We start from the raw sequence: 7,569 nt of genomic DNA, 5'->3' as shown, positions 1-7,569 counted from the left end.
GTCTTTGTAAAAGACGTATCTGTTCTGGTGACGACTGTAAAAGACGTCTTTGTAAAAGACGTATCTGTTCTGGAGACGACCGTAAAAGACGTCTCTGTTCTGGAGACGACTGTAAAAGATGTCTTTGTAAAAGACGTATCCGTTCTGGAGACGACCGTAAAAGACGTCTCTGTTCTGGAGACGACTGTAAAAGATGTCTTTGTAAAAGACGTATCTGTTCTGGTGACGACTGTAAAAGACGTATCTGTTCTGGTGACGACCGTAAAAGACGTCTCTGTTCTGGAGACGACATGAAAAAGATGTCTTTGTAAAAGACGTCTCTGTTCTGGAGACGACCGTAAAAGACGTCTCTGTTCTGGAGACGACTGTAAAAGATGTCTTTGTAAAAGACGTCTCTGTTCTGGTGACGACCGTAAAAGACGTCTCTGTTCTGGAGACGACTGTAAAAGATGTCTTTGTAAAAGACGTATCTGTTCTGGTGACGACCGTAAAAGACGTCTCTGTTCTGGAGACGACTGTAAAAGATGTCTTTGTAAAAGACGTCTCTGTTCTGGAGACGACCGTAAAAGACGTCTCTGTTCTGGAGACGACTGTAAAAGATGTCTTTGTAAAAGACGTATCTGTTCTGGAGACGACCGTAAAAGACGTCTCTGTTCTGGAGACGACTGTAAAAGATGTCTTTGTAAAAAACGTCTCTGTTCTGGAGACGACTGTAAAAGATGTCTTTGTAAAAGACGTATCTGTTCTGGAGACGACTGTAAAAGACGTCTCTGTTCTGGAGACGACTGTAAAAGATGTCTTTGTAAAAGACGTCTCTGTTCTGGAGACGACTGTAAAAGATGTCTTTGTAAAAGACGTATCTGTTCTGGAGACGACTGTAAAAGACGTCTCTGTTCTGGAGACGACTGTAAAAGATGTCTTTGTAAAAGACGTCTCTGTTCTGGAGACGACTGTAAAAGACGTCTCTGTTCTGGAGACGACTGTAAAAGATGTCTTTGTAAAAGACGTATCTGTTCTGGAGACGACTGTAAAATATGTCTTTGTAAAAGACGTCTCTGTTCTGGAGACGACTGTAAAAGATGTCTTTGTAAAAGACGTATCTGTTCTGGAGACGACTGTAAAAGACGTCTCTGTTCTGGAGACGACTGTAAAAGACGTCTCTGTTCTGGAGACGACTGTAAAAGATGTCTTTGTAAAAGACGTCTCTGTTCTGGAGACGACCGTAAAAGACGTGAATATAAGAAGAGTGTTCATAAAAAGTCAAAATAAGAGATTTTGGCGTTTTACAAAAAAGTAGGACATTTTTGTCTCTCGTTATAAAATCAAATACAGTTGTTGTTGTTTTTAGTCTCTCGTGACAGGAAGTGGTTCCAGAACACATCACCATGTTTTTACAGGAGCCCACTGTGGACAAACTTCACATGTTTGAGTTTTGATGCCGACTGATTTTACACATTGTACCTTTAAATGTCACACACACACACACACAGTGTGACACTGTGTGTCAGTTTGTTATAAACGTTAAATTATTTTTTCTTTATTTGCAGAGAAGTTCCATCAGTTTTTTGTCAAATAATCTGAGATTCGATTTGACGTCAACGTGTTTTAATCCAATTAAAGTGGACTGAGATTATCACGTTTTTAAAATGACGATCTCTCTGAAGGTCAGTGAAGGTCAGTGAAGGTCAGTGAAGGTCAGTGAAGGTCAGGGTTTGAAAACAGGCAGAAGAGAAAAACAGCTTCATTCTTTATATGATAATATGTTTGTGTGAGTGAGTGCATGGTCATGATCGTTTGCTTTGGTCTGGATGTTTAGTATGTTTCGTTTTTTACATTTTGAGGCTTTAAAATAAGATTTTAATCTAAAAATCCATTTGTTATGAATGGTGGAGTTCAGATGAATCCTTATAATCTCAGATTGTGGATTTAATCTCAGTAACCTTTGATCTGACAAAGTGAATTATATCATAGTTCTGATTTTAAGATGTGAACGTGTGAAGGGTGAATAATAATAATAATAAGAAGAAGAAGTTGCTGTGAGTGTGTGTGTGTGTTCAGAGTTGTTAATAATTTTAATCTGAGTGGATCAGAGAGGAGATGAGAAACGCCCTGTGATGATGGATGTGGTGACAGAGTGAAGGTTCTGACCTGTGAAGATCTTTGACTGTGAGAGAGTGACAGAGTGAGAGAGTGAAGGGTGAGGCCATGTTATCTTTTCTCCTGTGATTTATTCTCCTCTTTCCTTGACTGTGTGTGGGCGTGATTTACACACACACACACACACTCATTTAAGTTCCTCAACAAACTTTCATTAATGTCTGCAATTGTTGCTGCTGCTGCTACTGCTACTGCTGCTGCTACTGCTACTGCTGCTGCTACTGATACTGCTGCTGCTACTGTCACTGCTGCTGCTGCTACTGTTACTGCTGCTGCCTTTACTGCTGCTGCCTTTACTGCTGCTGCTACTGTTACTGCTGCTACTGATACTGCTGCTGCTACTGTCACTGCTGCTGCTACTGTTACTGCTGCTGCCTTTACTGCTGCTGCCTTTACTGCTGCTGCTACTGTCACTGCTGCTGCTGATACTGCTGCTGCTACTGTTACTGCTGCTGCCTTTACTGCTGCTGCTGCTGTTACTGCTGTTGCTGATGCTGTCACTGCTGTTACTGCTGCTGCTTCTGTTACTGCTGCTGCTGCTGTTACTGCTGCTGCTGCTGTGACAGCACAGATATCACAAGTGAAGTGTGTGTCCATATGAAGCAGCTCAGTGCGGCCTTTACTTCAGTGGGCGTGTTTGTGATGCAGCGCTCTGCAGCATCATTAACATTCCTTTGTGCTGCACAGAAGGCTCCTTTAATTAAATCAGCGAGGAGCAGCAACAGAGGCCACGAGGCGTTGACTTGTCTGTACCTCGTCTGTACGTCTGTACGCTGAGCCTGAGGACGCGTCACAGTCTCACGGTTGTGGGGCAAATTTCCACAAGCTCCAGGAAGAAAACAGCTCCTCCTCATCACAACAGATCTGAGCGCTGCGGCGCTTTTACACAACTGATCCTTTGTGAGGGTTTATATATACAGCCTCCAGAGACGCAGCTGTGTGTGTGTGTAACTGTTCTACAACCACAACACATTTCATTTAATATGCACTGATGTGTTTGACAGTGAAGCTGTTTATTTAAAAACATTTCTACATGGAGTAAAATTATCATAACATACATTATTATTATAATATTATCTCAAGGCTCTTTACATGAGACACATTTTTCATAATTCATTAATCTGTCACTTATGTTCTCCATCAATAGATTAGTGGTTCATAAATGTTAGAAAATATTGATCAGTGTTTGTCAAACTAGAAAATATCACATTTAAGAAGCTGAAAAATGACAGAGTAGAAAATATTGACATTTAAGAAACTGAAAAATGATAACGTAGAAAATATTCACATTTAAGAAACTGAAAAATGTTAAAGTAGAAAATATTGACATTTAAGAAACTGAAAAATGATAACGTAGAAAATATTCACATTTAAGAAACTGAAAAATGACAAAGTAGAAAATATTCACATTTAAGAAACTGAAAAATGACAAAGTAGAAAATATTCACATTTAAGAAACTGAAAAATGACAAAGTAGAAAATATTGACATTTAAGAAGCTGAAAATTACAAAGTAGAAAATATTCACATTTAAGAAACTGAAAAATGTTAAAGTAGAAAATATTCACATTTAAGAAACTGAAAAATGATAACGTAGAAAATATTCACATTTAAGAAACTGAAAAATGACAGAAAGTAGAAAATATTGACATTTAAGAAGCTGAAAAATGATAAAGTAGAAAATATTCACATTTAAGAAACTGAAAAATGATAAAGTAGAAAATATTGACATTTAAGAAACTGAAAAATGATAACGTAGAAAATATTCACATTTAAGAAACTGAAAAATGACAGAAAGAAAATATTCACATTTAAGAAACTGAAAAATGATAAAGTAGAAAATATTGACATTTAAGAAGCTGAAAAATGATAAAGTAGAAAATATTGACATTTAAGAAACTGAAAAATGATAACGTAGAAAATATTCACATTTAAGAAACTGAAAAATGACAGAAAATATTCACATTTAAGAAACTGAAAAATGATAAAGTAGAAAATATTGACATTTAAGAAACTGAAAAATGATAACGTAGAAAATATTCACATTTAAGAAACTGAAAAATGATAAAGTAGAAAATATTGACATTTAAGAAACTGAAAAATGATAACGTAGAAAATATTCACATTTAAGAAACTGAAAAATGATAAAGTAGAAAATATTCACATTTAAGAAACTGAAAAATGACAGAAAATATTCACATTTAAGAAACTGAAAAATGATAAAGTAGAAAATATTCACATTTAAGAAGCTGAAAAATGATAAAGTAGAAAATATTGACATTTAAGAAACTGAAAAATGATAACGTAGAAAATATTCACATTTAAGAAACTGAAAAATGATAAAGTAGAAAATATTCAGATTTAAGAAACTGAAAAATGACAGAAAGTAGAAAATATTCACATTTAAGAAACTGAAAAATGATAAAGTCACCTGACAAGTCAACTGTTAGTTGGTTAAAGAGGACATAGCCCGTAAGTGTCAATTAACGCTGCGCTTTTGTGTGTATCTGCGTCATGACCTCGTCTATGAAGCCCTAAAAGCCCATAACAATCAGTTCAGACACTGCTGAGAGCGCAGGGTTTGATTGTTTCCCTGAGCTCTACGAAGCGGAACGGCACTTCCGTTGACTAGTTACGTCACTGGCGAATTTCACCACTCCTCTAAACAGCAGCGCCTCCTAGTCCGGCCACTAGACTCTGGGCTCACATAGAAGGGAGACAGGAGACAGGACCATGCTATGGCCTCTTTAACAGTGAGTTAGGTCACTGTTTCCACCTTGACTTTGTGTTTTCATGTAAAAGCATGTCCTGCTCTCTGATGTAAACACACACACACACACACACACACACGCTGCTGCTGCATCTGTGTGGACCATGTGTGGGTCATGTGACTGACAGTGTGGCGTGAGCGAGGACGGGTTCCCCGGCGTCCCAGGTGCTGAGTGTGTGCTCACTGAAGTGTGAGGACCATCTGCTGCAGCCGGTGACATCAGTGCAACATGCAGGTGCTGAGGTGTTCACCCCACACGCAACACACACAACAACAGACCAGCAGGTGAGGGGGGAGGGGCCACACGTGTCCTTGTTTCTATGAGACAGTAAAGTGTTGGTTTAAAGAAGACAAAAACATGTCGGGTCATTTTATTTTGTATGTTTATCACATGAACACAAATGAAAGATGGAGGTCACTCACTCACTCACTCACTCGTTCATTCATCGACTGTCAGCTGCGTCATCAGTTCAGTATATAAACCAGTTAACGTTGTTGTAGATTTTTCTTCCTCAATAATCTGCAGATGTTTGTATAATCTGAAGAAACCTCCATGGTAATCCAGCATGCAGGAGGAATTTAAACACATCAACCATAACTGAGATATAATCCCGACATGTACTCGCAGAGACCCAGGTGTACGAGACGGTAATCTGGAGGATTAACAGAAAAGGTTATCGTCTTTTTATTTATTTATTTTTTTAAATAAATAAAAAACAAACAGATTTGATGATTAAAAGACTGAGAGATTATAATCTGTGAGCAGGAGACCACAGTCACTGTTATTATCATTATTATTGTTGTAGCACATGAATCGATATGTGATCATGTAGCATGAGGACACACTCACTCACATTAAAGTACCATGGTTTTACAGTCTGGATTGAAGTGGTTTAATCTGGATTAACTGTTTAACATAAAAGACAAACTTCAATAATCAATGTTCAATCCTTCAAAGACACTGCAATCATTTTTTGAAAGGTTTAAATGATATATATGTAAATATGTGACATACAAAGTGTATACATATCATATCTAGATAAGTACTTTTTATACTTTATATTTGTCTTATCCTGTTTATTCTATACAACGATGTAAAAACATCGGATCATAAAGAAAATGATGTAACTCATAAAAGTGTGAATTATTTTAAACTGTTATTTTAAACATTTTAAAATAACCCAAAATAACAGGAAGTGTGTTGTTGTTGTTGTTCAGTGTGTTGTTGTTGTTGTTGTTGTTCAGTGTGTTGTTGTTGGTCCTGACTCTCAGTCTGTGAACTCCACGCTCAGCGCTCAGCTGACTTCAGGCCCTGCACGTTCATCAGAGCTGCAATGAAACAAAGGCACAAACATCATGTTTGGTGTTGGAGCTGAGATTGTCCGCTCGTTCGTGTCTCATCGTGTCACCACGTGTCTCCTTGTGTCCTCTCATATCTCCTCGTGTCCTCTCGTTGGTTACTATCAGTGTTACATTTACAGTTTGGTAACAGTAATGTTTGAGAGTTGAATAAACAAACTAACATTTTTGCACTGGTTTCGTTTCCATAGAAACAAACAGCTGTTGCTGCTGTTGCTGCTGTTGCTGCTGTTGCTGCTGTTGTTTAATGTCAGTGTCCACAGACCGTGTCCTCGTCTCGTCTCTTGCTGAGTCCATCACACCTGTGACCTTCTGTCTTCAGTGTCTTCACGCTCCACCTGAATATAAACATGGTGACACGCCTCGGAACACACGCAGCAGGAAGCCACACCTACACTGTCACGGTTTAATATCAGAGGCGGAGCTTCCCACAGCAGAGGGAGGGCGGGGCAGAAGGTCAGCTGATCCATACGCAACACGATTAAAGGTTCACACACTCTGATTTATCACTGATTTATCTCTACAGAAGAGACTAGTCAATATCACATGGTTCATCAGCCCAAGCACTCGCAACATCTCGGCTTAACATTAATATTATTGTTATTCTTATTATTATCATTATTAATATTAATATTATTATTAGCATTTTGTATTGTTATTAACATTATTATTATCATTATTACTATTATTGTTATTAACATTATTATTATTATTGCTATTATTGTTGGATAACAAAAAGAACAAATCCACATTAACTCACTCATGTTTCCATCAGCACTGACGTTCATTCAAAATCAAAGTCACATAAACTGAATGTTATTCAACAACAAAATAATATTAATTTACAGAAAACTGTTTCCATGGAAACAAATGTTTGATCAGATGACCACTGAGTCACGTGACCAGGCTGAAAAACAAACATTATTTCCTGATCATTTTTAGTCAGAATCATGATTACAAACAGGATTGTGATTAAAAGCAGATGAAACGACATTGGACTGAAACCAGAGTCACAGACTGACGTCGTCACTGATTTATGTGACGGACAGAAGGTGATTCATCTTCATCGTCTTCATCATCATCATCATAACAACCAAAGTCAATGTGTAAAGTCTCCTGTGATCATTGTAAAAATGAAGCTTTTACAAAATAATATGTTCTCAAATCTTTAACGAGACAAATGTCACTGAAAATTGTACATTCACAAACACTGATCTATAATAATGTTTAATATTTTTCTCTCTCCTCCCCTCTCTCTCAGCCTCTGTCCCAGTGATGTAATTA

This window comes from Solea solea, chromosome 8, assembly GCF_958295425.1.
Source record: "Solea solea chromosome 8, fSolSol10.1, whole genome shotgun sequence".
Taxonomy (NCBI): domain Eukaryota; kingdom Metazoa; phylum Chordata; class Actinopteri; order Pleuronectiformes; family Soleidae; genus Solea; species Solea solea.
This window is presented reverse-complemented; position numbering follows the sequence as displayed.